The sequence below is a fragment of the Babylonia areolata genome, chromosome 20, assembly GCF_041734735.1.
Source record: "Babylonia areolata isolate BAREFJ2019XMU chromosome 20, ASM4173473v1, whole genome shotgun sequence".
NCBI classification, from domain to species: Eukaryota; Metazoa; Mollusca; class Gastropoda; order Neogastropoda; family Buccinidae; genus Babylonia; species Babylonia areolata.
This window is the reverse complement of record NC_134895.1, coordinates 34,402,839-34,419,530: the sequence shown is the minus strand read 5'-3', so window position 1 is coordinate 34,419,530 and position 16,692 is coordinate 34,402,839. Positions and strand designations below refer to the sequence as shown.

At 44.1% G+C, this 16,692-nt stretch overlaps 1 long non-coding RNA gene across 1 annotated transcript in view; it reads left to right on the top strand.

Moving 5' to 3' along the window:
- Positions 1-16,692, top strand: part of LOC143294912 (uncharacterized) — a 225,468-nt gene that overhangs the window by 57,982 nt on the left and 150,794 nt on the right. The window lies entirely within an intron of this gene.

Genomic DNA, 16,692 nt, shown 5'->3' with positions numbered 1-16,692 from the left:
AACAGACCTGTGGTCTGATCACGTCTCCAGTAGTCACAGGCCTAACTGACCTCCAGTAGTCATCCCCCTGTGAGTGGATTTATTGACTGGGTGCCCTCCTGTAGTGAAACGTGTTAGAGTTTACACGTACTGATATATTTACACCTGCTGGTACTCACAGGGACTGAATCATATGCGTTCTGGTATTCACAGCAACTGGTATTAACAAGCTCTGGAAGTTACATGTGCTGGAATTTAAACGTACTGGTATTTGCACCTACTCATAGTTATGCGTACTAATTATTCTGTACGCGCGTGTGCACGCACCACACACACACACACACACACACACACACACACACACACACACACACACGTACACACACACACACACACGTACACACACACACACGTACACACACACACACACACACACACACACGCACGCACGCGCGCACACACACACACACACACACACACACACACACACACACGTACACACACACACACACACACACACACACACACACACACACACACACACACACACACACACACACGTACACACACACACACACACACATCAAGATGAAGCAATCTGAACAACTGTCTGCCCAATACACTCTCTGGGGATCGTAAACAAAGCAGCAGTCACCATGAAACATGGAGAAACAAAGACCACGAAACGTGAATAATGCAAAGTGACAACTCTGCTCGAGTCACGCACGAACACACGGCACCCCCCCCCCCCCCCCCCCCCCCCCCCACACACACACCCGCACTAACACACACACACACACAAGCACGTCCACACTCAGGACTTCAAAACACACACACACACAGGACTTCAAAGCGCGCGCGCGCACACACACACACACACACACACGCCCACACTCAGGACTTCAAAGCACACACACACACACAAGCACGTCCACACTCAGGACTTCAAAACACACACACACACACACACACACACACACACACACAAGCATGCCCACACTCAGAAGTTCAAAGTAAAACGATGTTGATCTTTTTCTTTTCCTTTCTTTTCTTTTTTTTTTTTTTTTGTTTTTGTTTTTTTGTTTTTGTTTTTTGTTTTGTTTTGTTGTTTTGCGTTCCATGGTTGTATTTTTTATTCACCAGCAGACATGCGTTTGGCACCAACTGTTTGAAGTTACCGCCCCTGACGAACAAATAGTAAAGAGCGGTAACTCTCTCCATCCACAAGGTACACAAATTCAAGTCAATGCTGCATATGCTACCGATTCAGCTAGCACACATGTAAATAAAAGGTACATTGGTGGAATCAGTTTTAATAAAGCATACACTACAATGATAAAGGCACCAAGAGGAACGAAATGTTTCTACGAAATAATAATTGGAAAACCAGAAAAGCCAAATGCCTGTAAAAATTGGGACTTGATTTTTGAAAACAAGCTTGATTGGAAAAACATTTTTTTCAATACAAAAAAAATCCATGAAATAAGGTTGAAATGGTTCCAGATGAAAATTAATTACCATATTCTTGTGACAAATTCGGTTTTGATGAAGATGGGAATACTCCCACATAACATGTGTAATTTTTGTAAGGATGAAAGAGATACAATTCTGCATTATTTATGGGAATGTAACCATGTACAACATTTTTGGAAGGAGTTTGTGAGATATTTAAAAGAAATGTGTTTACATTGTGATAGACTTAACCTGAATGACACACTGGTGCTTTTTGGACATAACAAAATGAAAACTGATGAATGTTTCTCATATATCTTATTGACAGCTAAATTCTATATATACAAATGTAGAATCAACAAAGTAAAACCAACATTACAAATGTTCAAAAAGGACCTCAAACAGGCATATGAAATAGACAAGTATGCCTTTAACATAACTATGGAATATAACAAGTTTGTGGAAAAATGGGCACTTTATAATTGTTTGATACAAGATTAAGCTTTTCAATGATACCTTGGAACTTTGACATTGAACATATATTGTTTTGCTGTTATAGATTTGTCAGTACTTAGAACTTAATTATATGCCTACCCTATACTTTCTAATGCACAAAACATATAAATTCTGTATCTGTAAACCTTTGTCTGAATAAAAAATGTTGAAAAAAAAAAAAAAAAAAAGGTACATTGGAACAAAGCAGACACTTCCTCAAAAAAAAAAAGAAGCGCCGAGCCTGTCCTTATACCGATCATTTGACATGTGCACACAGCAGCAATGACAGAAGAAACGTGCAAACACAAATTAGCTTTTAATCAAGACTGGCTTATATCCTCTTTAATCCTGTGCAAGTCACACAGTACAATCCAGAACAAACACATGGTTGCCTCTGTGGTTTCTCGACTTAAAATCAATCAGTTTCAATGTTCTGTGTGGCTTGTTCAGGATCAAAGAGGCTATGCCAGTCTTAAATGAAAAGCCAACAAGGAGTATTGGGGGAGGGTGGGGGTGGGGGCGAGTGGGGGGCGAGGGGGGCGGGGGGTGGTTACATAAAAAAAATCCAAGTATAAATTGAAAATCATACACAAACATAGATACAGTAGAATTTCGGACACATACATGTGCTTATGAATGTAAGAACCTGTGCATGCACATTCACGCGCGCGCGCGCACACACACACACACACACACACACACACGTGTTTGAACATAAGCTGCGCATTCCATATGGATGAGGCTGATGACTACATCTTCAGGTAAATGGTTGTTGATTGCACAGTTCTCTTTAATCTTTGTTCGAGAGACAAGGTATTGACTGCTTTGTGGGGGAGTGGGGGATCGGGCGGGGGGTGGGGGGGGGAGGAGCTATTGGCGAAGCGATTGGTTTTCGTCCTTATACTTCTGCGACGACAATCGTCGCTTCATTCTCATTCTGCTGTTTGCAATATCTAGCTGTGTTACACCACACCACCACCACTCTCTGCGAATCACAACCGCTTACCTTCTTTTTTTTTCTCGTCAAGCGAACCATGTCCCAGGTTTGTTTATTTGTTTGTTTGTTTGTTGTTGTTGTTGTTGTTTGTTTTTTTTTTGGGGGGGGGGTTGGTGGGGGGGGGGCGAGGGGGTGGGGGGCGTTGTCACACCTAGCGCTACAGTCATCGCCTTCAATAATTCCCAAGGCTTCTTCAACATACTGGGTTAAGGAAATCACCAAAGGTCTTTACAGCACGACGCTATCTGGGCCAGGTTATGGTGCTTGCTTTGTCTGCCATTTTGAAAGCATCGTGGAGACTTTCTGAGCCGGAGAAGTGCAACAAATTGTTAACATCCAGAAATTATTATACAGAGCTTGACTGGGTGTTGCTCCCAATGAATGATCAAAGCTGACACATCACGTTTCCTGACTGGTACCTATTGTATGCTATGATACTTCTGGGGTTTTCCGATTATATATATATATATATATATATATATATATATATATATATATAGAGAGAGAGAGAGAGAGAGAGAGAGAGAGAGAGAGAGAGAGAGAGAGCCTATTTTTTCAATCTGTCCTTGAGAGAGAACTCAGAACCCAAAACGTTTTTTATTCAAGGATTAAGATTTCAGGCATGGCCCATTCTTCCATTCTGTCCTTGCTAATCTATCTCTCTTGCGGGAACTTTAAACAAAGAGAGAGACAGACAAATAGACAGACAGACAAACACAGGCAGACAGACAGGCAGTGAGACAGGCTGTTAGAAAGAGACAGACAGACAGAGAGTTAGAGACAGAGACAGAGATCTGTCTACAACTAAATCTCTCCCTCTCTCTCTTCTCACTGCAGTACATCGCCACAATAACAAAACGCCTGTAAGACATAGCTCTCACACCAAGTCCATATATATTTGCATTTGTATTTGTATTTCTTTTTATCACATCAGATTTCTCTGTGTGAAATTCGGGCTGCTCTCCCCAGGGAGAGCGCGTCGCTACACTACAGCGCCACCCATTTTTTTTTTTTTTTCCCTGCGTGTAGTTTTATTTGTTTTTCCTATCGAAGTGGAATTTTCTACAGAATTTTGCCAGGAACAACCCTTTGGTTGCCGTGGGTTCTTTTACGTGCGCTAGGTGCATGCTGCACACGGGACCTCGGTTTATCGTCTCATCCGAATGACTAGCGTCCAGACCACCACTCAAGGTCTAGTGGAGGGGGAGAAAATATCGGCGGCTGAACCGTGATTCGAACCAGCGCACTCAGATTCTCTTGCTTCCAAGGCGGACGCGTTACCTCTAGGCCATCACTCCACTCCTTTGCATCATACACCAGTCCTTTGCTTCAATTCAATCTCTCTGCACCAGTGTCACCCACAGTTTGCCTGTCAAGAGGGCTTTGACACGTTTTTTTTTATGTTCTAGCAGTCACAGACAGATCACTATTTAACAGAAAACGAAAGATTTCCCGACTGGAACAGATGCAGATTTACACGGAATACCACGGTGAGGAGTCCTCCCAAAAGGCTGTTGGATAAAACGTCCATCCAACGCTTTTGTTGTTGTTGTTGTTATTGTTAAATAATCTGGGGAGGTGTGGGGAAGGAGGTGCTACACAGTCATTACTCTCACACAATCTCTCTGCACCAGCGTCACCAACATTTTGCCCGTCAGGAGCGATTTGACACGCTGTTTTTTTAAGAATCCGGGGAGGTGTGGGGAAGGAAGTGCTACACGGCCCTTTACTCTCACACAACATCTCTGCACCAATGTTACCTATAGCTTGCCTGTCAGGAGCGATTTGACACACTTTCAAAAAAAAATTTTTTTTTAAAGAATCGGGGAGGTGTGGGGAAGGAGGTACTACACGGCCCTTTACTCTCACACAAACTCTGCACCAGTGTCACCCACAGTGTGCCTTGACACTCTTTTCTTTCTTTTTTTTAAAAAAAGAATCCAGGGAGATGTGGCGAAAGAGGTGATACATAGTCCTTTACTCTCACACAACCTCTCTGCACCAGTGTCACCCAGTTTGCCTGTCAGGAGGGCTTTGACACGCTTTTTTATGTTCTAGCAGTCACAGACAGATCACTGTTTAACAGAAAACGAAAGATTTCCCGACTGGAACAGATGCAGATTCACATGGAATACCACGGTGGGGAGTCCTCGCAAAAAGCTGTTGGATAAAACGTCCATCCAACGCTTTTGTTGTTGTTGTTATTGTTAAATAATCTGGGGAGGTGTGGGAAAGGAGGTGCTACACAGTCCTTTACTCTCACACAATCTCTCTGCACCAGCGTCACCAACATTTTGCCCGTCAGGAGCGATTTGACACGCTTTTTTTTAAGAACCCGGGGAGGTGTGGGGAAGGAAGTGCTACACGGCCCTTTACTCTCACACAACCTCTCTGCACCAATGTTACCTATAGCTTGCCTGTCAGGAGCGATTTGACACACTTTCAAAAAAAAAAAATTTTTTTAAGAATCGGGGAGGTGTGGGGAAGGAGGTACTACACGGCCCTTTACTCTCACACAAACTCTGCACCAGTGTCACCCACAGTGTGCCTTGACACTCTTTTCTTTCTTTTTTTTCTTTTTTTTTAAAAAAGAATCCAGGGAGATGTGGCGAAAGAGGTGATACATAGTCCTTTACTCTCACACAACCTCTCTGCACCAGTGTCACCCACAGTTTGCCTGTCAAGAGGGCTTTGACACGGTTTTTTTTTATGTTCTAGCAGTCACAGACAGATCACTATTTAGCAGAAAACGAAAGATTTCCCGACTGGAACAGATGCAGATTTACACGGAATACCACGGTGAGGAGTCCTCCCAAAAGGCTGTTGGATAAAACGTCCATCCAACGCTTTTGTTGTTGTTGTTGTTGTTGTTATTGTTAAATAATCTGGGGAGGTGTGGGGAAGGAGGTGCTACACAGTCCTTTACTCTCACACAATCTCTCTGCACCAGTGTCACCAACATTTTGCCCGTCAGGAGCGATTTGACACGCTTTTAAAAAACAAAATTTTTTTTAAAGAATCGGGGAGGTGTGGGGAAGGAAGTGCTACAAGGCCCTTTACTCTCACACAATCTCTCTGCACAAGTGTCACCCATAGTTTGCCTGTCATGATTGATTTGACACGCTGTTTTTAATTTTTTTTTTTTTTTTAAAGAATCAGGGAGGTGTGGCAAAGGAGGTGCTACACGGCCCTTTACTCTCACACAACCTCTCTGCACAACTGTCACCTATAGCTTGCCTGTCAGGAGCGACTTGACACGCTTAAAATTTTTTTTTAAAAGAATCAGGGAGGTGTGGGGATGGAGGTGCTACACGGCCCTTTACTCTCAAACAACCTCTCTGCACCAATGTCACCTATAGCTTGCCTGTCAGGAGCGACTTGACACGCTTTTTTAAAAATAATTTTTTAAAGAATCGGGGAGGTGTGGGGAAGGAGGTGCTACACAGGCCCTTTACTCTCACACAACCTCTCTGCACCAGTGTCACCCACAGTGTGCCTGTCAGGAGGGATTTGACACGCATTTCTTTTCTTTCTTTTTTTTAAGAAGTCAGGGAGATGTGGCGAAAGAGGTGCTACACAGTCCTTTACTCTCAAACAACCTCTCTGCACCAATGTCACCTATAGTTTGCCTGTCAGGTAGGATTTGACACGCTTTTTTTTTAAGAATCCAGGGAGGTGTGGCGAAAGAGGTGATACACAGTCCTTTACTCTCACACAACCTCTCTGCACCAGTGTCACCCACAGTTTGCTTGTCAGGTAGGATTTGACACGCTTTTTTTTAAGAATCCAGGGAGGTGTGGCGAAAGAGGTGATACACAGTCCTTTACTCTCACACAACCTCTCTGCACCAGTGTCACCTATAGTTTGCCTGTCAGGTAGGATTTGACACGCTTTTTTTTAAGAATCCAGGGAGGTGTGGCGAAAGAAGTGATACATAGTCCTTTACTCTCACACAACCTCTCTGCACCAGTGTCACCCACAGTTTGCCTGTCAGGAGGGATTTGACATGCTTTTTAAAATTTTTTTTTTTTTTTTTTTTTTTTTAAAGAATCCGGGGAGGTGTGGGGAAAGAGGTGATACACAGTCCTTTACTCTCGTACAACCTCTCTGCACCAGTGTCACCCACAGTTTGCCTGTCAGGAGGGATTTGACATGCTTAAAGAGAATCCCGGGAGCTGTGGGGAGGGGGGTGATTTATGTTTGTTTTTGTGGTTTTTTTGTTTGTTTGTTTTTTGCGCGAGATCTGTCGATCAATGCTGTCGTTGAGGTTTACAGGCAGAACCCATCATCGACCCAAATGCCCTGATGAAGCAGGTCACGTACCAGTAAACCAACCACGTGAAGGATCTAGGGTGTGTGTGTGTGTGGGTGTGGGTGTGGGTGTGTGTGTGTGTCACTGTCTCCACACAGGTCTCTCCCACACTCTGGATGGTCCGGTGGTCGAAGACATGGCTACCTTGCGGGGAACTTAAACAGTTTAGTTTATCCAAGGGTTTATTTTTATGGGAGTGCCCGTGTCAGGCGTCTCTCTCTCTCTCTCTCTCTCTCTCTCTCTCTCACACACACACACACACACACACACACACACACACACACACACACACACACACACACACACACACACACACACACACACACACGCACGCACACGTACATGTACACGCACAGATTGGGGAGTCGAGCAGTAATGGGAAAGTGGAGTGATTGCCATTTCTGAAGATCTGAATCGATAGTCCCTGACAGCAGTATTTCTATATGATTTCACGCCACGTGGTCGTGAACTGATCGACCCATAATACGGCAGACGCAAGCATACACAACGTTTAGACTATTTCACAGAAACGGATGCATGTAAGTAAAAACAAATATGGCAGACGCAAGCATATACAATTTTTAAAAAAAATTCACAGAAAAGAATGCATGTGAGTAAAAATGAAATACAGAATCATGAAGCAATCAATCTGGATTTCACTATCGCAGAAAGAAATGAAAACAATACGACGGAATTATGGAACAGTTGATCCGGACTTCAGTGTAGCAGACAGCAACCAATAATAATAATGATAAAAATAATAATAATAATTTTAAAAAATCAACCAATCAATGCGGATTTCTCTGTCGCAGTAAGAAAAGAAAAGAAAAGAATCATGAACCAATCAGTTCGGATTTCATTGTCGCAGACAAAAAAAAGAAGAAGAAGAAAATATAAAATAAACAGAATTATGAACCAATCAATCCGGATTTCACTGTCGCAGACAAAATGTCCAGTCTTTATTATTGATGAAGATGGGTCGTTCTGAGTACAAAACAGAATCATGAAGTGATCGAACCGAACTTGACAGACGCAGACATACTACGCTCAGTCGTTCTTTATGAAGATAAACAGTTGCGAATACAAAATACGGTTATATCCGAATCAGTCTGACCGTAACTGACGCCCATAATTGTCAGTCACTGTTGATGAATGGCCATGGTACAAAATATCTTCACGATCTGGTGTAAGTGAATATATCTACACAGATATAAACCTTTCAACTCATCCTGATGAAGATGGAATTGTTGATAATGAGACTGTTAGTGAGATGAACGTTTCTGCAATAAGTCTGTTTAGGAAATGAAAGTGTCTGATACATTTTTTTCAACTCTCTCCATACGAACGGCGAAAGAGACGACGTTAACAGCGTTTCACGCCAATTACCATCATCAAAATATTGCAAGCGGAAGGCTCTTATACTGGAGGTGAATGTTGACAAAGAATACCACAATTCTGACGACGGAAGCTAAAGGTTGGGTCATTCAGACACCCACTGGACATCTGAAGGGTATGTGAAGAGGAGAAGAGAGGACTGGCCGTACTGAGTGAGTTAATGTCACTCGAGAGTTAGTCACGGAAGTCTTGTTGTCTGCTGGTCTGGGCCCCAAGGTAAAGCGATATTATGAACGGCAATTCCCGACGATCTGGTAATTATTCCTTGCTTTTTTGTTTTCAGTTCGGTTCTTGTGCCTGATATTAATCATGCAGATTGACGCTCACACCACTACACAGCCGTTTACATAAAAAAGGTTATACACATATAACAATGTATGCATGCATTCATGTATCTACGACAGACCATACTCAAACAAGAGTGCTTACACACACACACACACACACACACACACACAAACACACACACACACACACACACACACACACACGCACGCACGCACGCACGCACACACACACACACACACACACACACACACACAGAGCCGGCAAAAGTTCAAGAAGCAAGATATTCATTGTTCGGGAAAATGAAAGGTGTGTTTTGATAGACTTCTTTAAAGCCCAACCGACCTGAACGGCCGTCTGCGAGTTACGGCCGAAGTAAGCATATTCTACCAGAACACATGCGTTATCATGCGTTTCCACAAAAAATCCCTCCTCCACCTCCACTCCCCCCCCCCCCCCCCCCTCCCCCTCGCCCTGCTCTCCCCCGACGCCCTTTGGAGGAAAATGACGAAGAAAAATAAAACAGCATGACCGCCAACGCCAAATGGTTGTACTGTTGGTACAGTTTCTGCCCTGCATATTTGCTCAAGGGTCTATTCTTTTGTCTTTTGTCTTTTGTCTTTTTTTCTTTTTTTTAATAAACAAAGCAAAATAACAGGTTTACATAATATCCCGTTCCATTGATTCAAATACCATTTACATTGAACACACAGACTGGTGAACACCGACATACAACCCACGAAGAGAAAGAAGAAGCGCATAATTATACATAATCAAGCATGTGTGCATTCAAGTCCTAACTTGCGGACTGGGTTTTCAATGTCAGCTCATGGAATCAACCGACCTTCCCGTTTTCTTGTTTTAAAGTCCCACCGCTACACAGTGTGTATGAGGACCAGCCCAAGCGATTCAAAAGACTATTTTCCTGAGTCGATCTTCTGCGGTGTCTATTTTCCGTAAAACACACACACACACACACACACACACACACACACACACACACACACACACAAAACGCACAATTTACACGAATCCCCTGTCGCAAAAAACACAAAACACACCAAACATTTGATCGATAGAGAAGAAAAATGGGTAACGAGACCAAAAATGTACGTATACACATTCCCTTTGTCTTTTCTGTTTTTAATGTCGGGGGGTCCTGAATAGGATAGACATGAAACTTTTTTTCTTTTTTTTTTTTGGTGTACATTAATGTGCACGTATTATTCAGCAAGACGTATGGGTTACTGGACTTCTGTGTACACAAGCATATCAGTTTAAACTTACACATGACACTACAGCACACTCAACGTAGTTTTATCATATGTAAATATTTACATTCCGATAGGGAAACGGACACGCCAAATAACCAATAAAAAGAGAGAGACGAAGTTAAATCTTTTCCTTCTTGAATACAGTGGGTCCCTTGGCTTTCCAGATTTAGTGTAATGTGCGCAACGGGCGCAATAGCCGAGTGGTTAAAGCGTTGGACTTTCAACCTGAGGGTCCCAGGTTCGAATCTTGGTGGCGCCTGGTGGGTAAAGGGTGGAGATTTTTCCGATCTCTCATGTCAACATATGTGCAGACGTGCCAGTGCCTGAACCCCCTTCGTGTGTATACCCACGCAGAAGATCAAATACGCACGTTAAAGATCATGTAATCCATGTCAGCGTTCGGTGGGTTATGGAAACAAGAACATACCCAGCATGCACACCCCCGAAACGGAGTATGGCTGCCTATATGGTAGGGTAAATCAACAAAACGTCCATCCACGTAATATGTTAAATGTTACATGTTTGTCTGAGTGTGTAGGTGTGCGTGCCTGAAATCTGATTGGATGACACAGGAAACGAATGATGGATGTCTTTGTCTGTTCCACTCTCTCTCTCATTCTTTCCCTCTGTCAAGCTCGCGAGCATGTGTGTGTGTGTGTGTGTGTGTGTGTGTGTGTGTGTGTGTGCGTGTGTGTGTGTCTAAAAGGGACGTGTGTATTATATATTTTCACACTGTTTGACTCCTTTTTGTTGTTGTTCGTGGTCCACTCCTTTGTTATGGATCGGAGACCTAACAAATAAACCACTGTCTTGCTTTGTCTTGTCTTGTGTCTCTCTCTCTGTGTGTGTGTGTGTGTGTGTGTGTGTGTGTGTGTGTGTGTGTGTGTGTGTGTGTCCACCAGTAGACACGTTTGTTTTGTTTTTTATTACTACTTACATTTTCAAATTATGAAATTACGTATCGACTGAACTTCTTTCTTCTGCTAGCCCGAAGAGGACCAGATGCAAAAATTCGCATGCTTATTACTTTACTTCGTCAATAAGGATTTTGTCCACCCGCCGCCCCCACCCCACCCCCCCACCCCCACCTACCCCCAACCCCACCTCCTACCCCCTCCATCCGCTCGCAGGCGTCCCTTTCCTCTCGCCGTGCTATGTGTCTATCATTTCTACCTCAATTTTCATCTTGGGTGTTCATTCATGCTCCCGTAGGATTCCTCTTGTTTCCATTAATTTAGGCCCATTGCAGCTTGTTTACTCTGTGATTATCAGCTCATTTTGAAAATTGTGTTTTTGTTTGCACGTGAAAAGTCATGGTCAGTTCAAGATTATTCGTTCTTTTTTCGTTTGAATTTTATTTCATTTTATTTCAGAACATGTGGTGAGTTTTTCGCAAACATTCTGAAAAAAGGAAACAGGGGAACGTTATACACTGTCATGAACACATGTATTTTGTTGGTGAAAAAAACACCTAGGGAAATGGGGGTGAGGGGGTGGGGGTGAGGAAAAAACAATGTGTGTAAAGCAAAAGGCAATGAAGCAGGAATGATAATGGAACAGTCACATTCCGGTTCACGCCGACACCGACCACCGGCCAACGGGGCTACTCATCCCAGAATTTTCAGTTTCTTAACGAAGCGTCACTGCGTTTGGGCAAATCCATATGCGCTAAATCACATCTCTTCTGCAGATGTCTGACCAGCAGCATAATCCAACGCGCCAGTCAGGCCTTGAGTGAATGCGAAAAATATTTGTGTGCCTATCAGGTTCGCATGATCTGGGAAGGGGTGCATGAAGTGGGGGATGTTCGTGATATGTAGGTGAGGGGGAAGGGACGTGGAATCAGGGACATGAGACAACAGAAAGAAGAATGGGCATCAGGGTCAAGAGGGCTAAGAAACAAACTGGTTTCATTTCGATCAAGTAACTATATCTTGATTTTGACCATGGAAATTATATATTTCAACGACTTTAATCATGTAATTGTACATTATATTGACTTTGTTTATGTAGTTATATATTCTAACATTTCTATTCAGTTATTTACTCTATCATAATCATGGCTCTTGAATAGATACTTTCTTTCTCCTGCTTCTATCGCTTGACGTCTTCTGATGTCGTTGGGGCACCAGTGAAGACAGTCCCACCACTCTCCTCCACCTGTTTCTGTCCTTCACTGCTCTATGGAATTCCGCCATGTTCAATCCTGTCCATTCTTGGATATCGTCTTCCCACCTTTCTCGTTCTTCCTCGTCTGCGGCTGCCACTGACTTTCCCTTACAGGATGTTCTTTGCAGGTCCTGTTGAGCGGGAAACATGTCCGTGCCAATTCATTGTCCGTTTCTTAATGACTGTGAAAAACAGGGAGCGGTCGGTACACAGCAGGACAAGCGCCAGGTCACACCAGATCCCAAATATAGCCAGCCAGCCCTACATGACGTCACAAGGAAGGAGAAACAAAAGACCTGGTCAGTCGGTACACAGCAGGACAAACGGTCACACAGAAAAACACCCAACGTCGGTGGCGGCCTGTCCAAAAGCTGAACCAAGACCCGTTTCCGTGTCGCGGCCCGAGGATCAATATCCTCCGTTAACTGTGAAGGACTGGTCAACAACTTGGACTTCACGCGCCACCAGTTCCTGCCACCCCACAACCCCCTTTCCGCCTCCCCTTCCTCCTGATCCCCTCTTCCTCCACCCCCATCTTACCTCCTACTTTCTTTGTCCCCTACTCACTTCTTTTCCTTTTCAGTTTCTTCCCCTTGCAGGTAAATTCTCACACGACCATCTGATACATTGTTTCTCGCATTGCAGTTGGACACTGGGTTTGTTTGACACTGACTGCCCTAAAGCCCCTTGGCCGAGACAGTAGGGATGAAAGTAGGGCAAGACACTCTCCACTATAATCAAATTCTAGCCCAGATAGTCGGGACAGCAGTTGCCTCCTCTGGTGTTCTGGTGGTCATAGTCGGACACGGCTGACAATCACACTGTGCTCAATTTGAAAGGGAGCGTGAAGTCTTGCATCACACATTCATTCCTATCATGCTCCTGGCAGCTGACTCATCCACGTGGATCTTGTTTAGTCTTCCGAAAGGCAGGGCGGCAGAATGCTCTGCCTTGGGGAGGGGTAAGGGTATGGGGCGGTGAAGGTTGGAATGTTAGCCAGACTTGTGTTTGATCTGGCAATGTAGTTGTATTCCCCACTCCCCTCCCCCTCTGTGCTGTTACCTTCCCTCCCCGCCACTTTATCGTTACCTTCCCTCCCCCTATGTGCTGTTACCTTCCCTCCCCGCCACTTTATCGTTACCTTCCCTCCCCGCCACTTTATCATTACCTTCCCTCCCCACCAGATTATCGTTACCTTCCCTCCCCACCACTTTATCGTTACCTTCCCTCCCCCTCTGTGCTGTTACCTTCCCTCCCCACCACTTTATCGTTACCTTCCCTCCCCACCACTTTATCGTTACCTTCCCTCCCCCTCTGTGCTGTTACCTTCCCTCCCCGCCACTTTATCGTTACCTTCCCTCCCCACCACATTATCGTTACCTTCACTCCCCACCACATTATCGTTACCTTCCCTCCCCACCACATTATCGTTACCTTCCCTCCCCACCACTTTATCGTTACCTTCCCTCCCCCTCTGTGCTGTTACCTTCCCTCCCCCTCTGTGCTGTTACCTTCCCTCCCCGCCACTTTATCTTTACCTTCCCTCCCCGCCACTTTATCTTTACCTTCCCTCCCCCTCTGTGCTGTTACCTTCACTCCCCGCCACTTTATCGTTACCTTCCCTCCCCGCCACTTTATCGTTACCTTCCCTCCCCGCCACTTTATCGTTACCTTCCCTCCCCACCACATTATCGTTACCTTCCCTCCCCCCACATTATCGTTACCTTCACTCCACGCCACATTATCGTTACCTTCACTCCCCGCCACTTTATCGTTACCTTCCCTCCCCCTCTGTGCTGTTACCTTCCCTCCCCACCACTTTATCGTTACCTTCCCTCCCCCTGCTGTGCTGTTACCTTCCCTCCCCACCACTTTATCGTTACCTTCCCTCCCCCTCTGTGCTGTTACCTTCACTCCCCGCCACTTTATCGTTACCTTCCCTCCCCGCCACTTTATCTGATCCTCCCACTTTCTTTAAGTTTGCAGTAATCTTGTCTTGTGATGATGCCTCCAACGATATCAGCACAAAGACATCCTGTAGTTTGTTTGCTGTTTACTGACGGCATTTGTTTGCGAGAATGTATAATTTTGTGGTCCGGGGTGGTAAAACTGACACGGAGTGCTATTTTTATCCATTCCGTTTTTGATTGTTGTCAGGAGACAACGTATCAGTGCCTTTATTCAGCGTGGGCTTACAGTTCTGAACGTTCCACTGCTGCTCAACTGCTCATGCACAAATGTTTCATACACTACTTGGCCGGATGGGGTGATGTGATAGAGTGGCTGGGTGTCAATACACGTCCAGTTCTGACCCGCCCCCCTCTCTCTCTCTTTCTGTGTGTGTGTGTGTGTGTGTACGAGTGTACATGTGCGCGCACGTGCATGTGTATATGTATTTGTGTGTTTTTTTTATTTACTTTAATGTCTTTTCAATATTAAGTGATACTAGACAAAAATAAGGTGTGTGTGTGTGTGTGTGTGTGTGTGTGTGTGTGTGTGTGTGTGTGTACGCGCGTGCGTGCGCTCATCATGCACGCTCTTCAAAATAAACTATAAAGATATGGAGAAAAAAAAAGAGCAACAGAGATTGAGAGAGATTGGAAACGAATGCTGTGATGACCCGGGAAAGTGAGAAAGGGGATGGCGTAAGTTTTCACAGTGCCGTATTCCAAGGGGAAAAGACACACACACTGTGTGTTGCACCACGTCCTTTCAGTCGCGCAGGGCACGGGAGTGCTGCTGATGTCAACAGTGCAGAGCCAATGAAGCAGATCACCATCACCATCAGCAGCAGCAGCAGCAACAACAACAACAACGCCGACACAACATAAAAAAATAGCCAGGCTTTCCTTTGATGGAGAAATGATTGACCCGCTTTCCCCTTCTCTCTCTGTCTCTGTCTCTGTATCTCTCTCTCTTCTCTTTCTCTCTCTCCACCCCCTCTCTATCTCTCTTTCTCTGTTTCTTTCTCTTTCGCGCGCTCTTTCTCTCTCTCTCTCTCTCCCTTTCTTTCTCTCTCTACCTCCCCTTCTCTTTCTATCTTTCTTTTTCTCTCTCTGTTTCTCTCTCTCCACCGCCCCCTCTCTTTCACTTTCACTCTCCCCCTCTCTACCCACCCCTCTCTCTCTGTCTCTCTCTCTCTCTCTCTCTCCATCGCCCCCTCCCTTTCACTTTCAATCTCTCTCTCTCTCTCCCCCTCACTCTTCTTTCTATTTCTCTCTACCTCTCTCCCCTTTTCAGTTTTTTTACCGCTGTAATTCTGTGTCACAATCATCTGTGCAAATTCTTGTTCTTGCTATGTTTCTGTTCTTTGATCTCATTGTGAGGGAAAGATACAACAAAAAGATAGAAAGAGAAGGGGAAGAAAAGTACCAGCAATAGGAAGAGAAGTTGATTTTCCAAGTTCTTTATTTTAATTGGGAGGGAGGGAGGAGAGAGAGAGAGAGAGAGAGAGAGAGAGAGAGAGAGAGAGAGAGAGAGAATGATGGGGGATAAGTGGCTGATTTAAATAGAAAGGATCGTCTATTCACACAATTTGTCATCTGCCAAGCTAGGCCAAGCTAGGCTGACCTCTGGCTTCATTGTTAGGAAAACTAGAAACTTTGAGAAGCCTGTGTGTGTGTGTGTGTGTGTGTGTGTGTGTGTGTGTGTGTGTGTTTATCTAGGATACGAAAATACAGTGTTTCAACTTCTCAGTCTTTATCTAACATCTGAAAAGCATTTCTACCGGACAAAAAAAAAAAAAAAAAAATCATAGTACGCTGCAATCGTTATTTCAATCAATTTAAAAAAAAATAAAAAAAAAAATAAAAAAAATAAAAACCACACCCACATACATAACCCTATCACAGGCAGCTAGAGAAAATCAATAATCACGCAGAATCAGAAAGAAAGAAAAAACAGAACAACGTAAAGGCCTCATCGAAAGCTAAAAATAGCCGGCCCATATGATGTCAGAAGCTACGGATCATTTGGCACAGAGGAAGAAAAAGAAAGAAAAAGTCCAATGGTCAAAATTTCAGTTTGAAGAAAAACACACCGGTAACTCGGAGTTACATAAGAATATACAGAAAATGTATGGTTTCATGGGAAAACATTACCATAATGATTTTCATGAGGCAAATCATTTCTCTAATCTGCAGATGGAAATGATTTTTTTTTGGACAAAATATGTCAGTAATGTTTCTTACATCTGTGGTGCTCACATAACAGCCGATCATACACCAACTTGCGATATGTTAAAGTCTCATATCCCTGAACTGAAATTATCTTTAGTGTTGACGATCTTCAGCAGTCCATTACTAATGTATGACTTTTTCAACTCATTGTTAAAT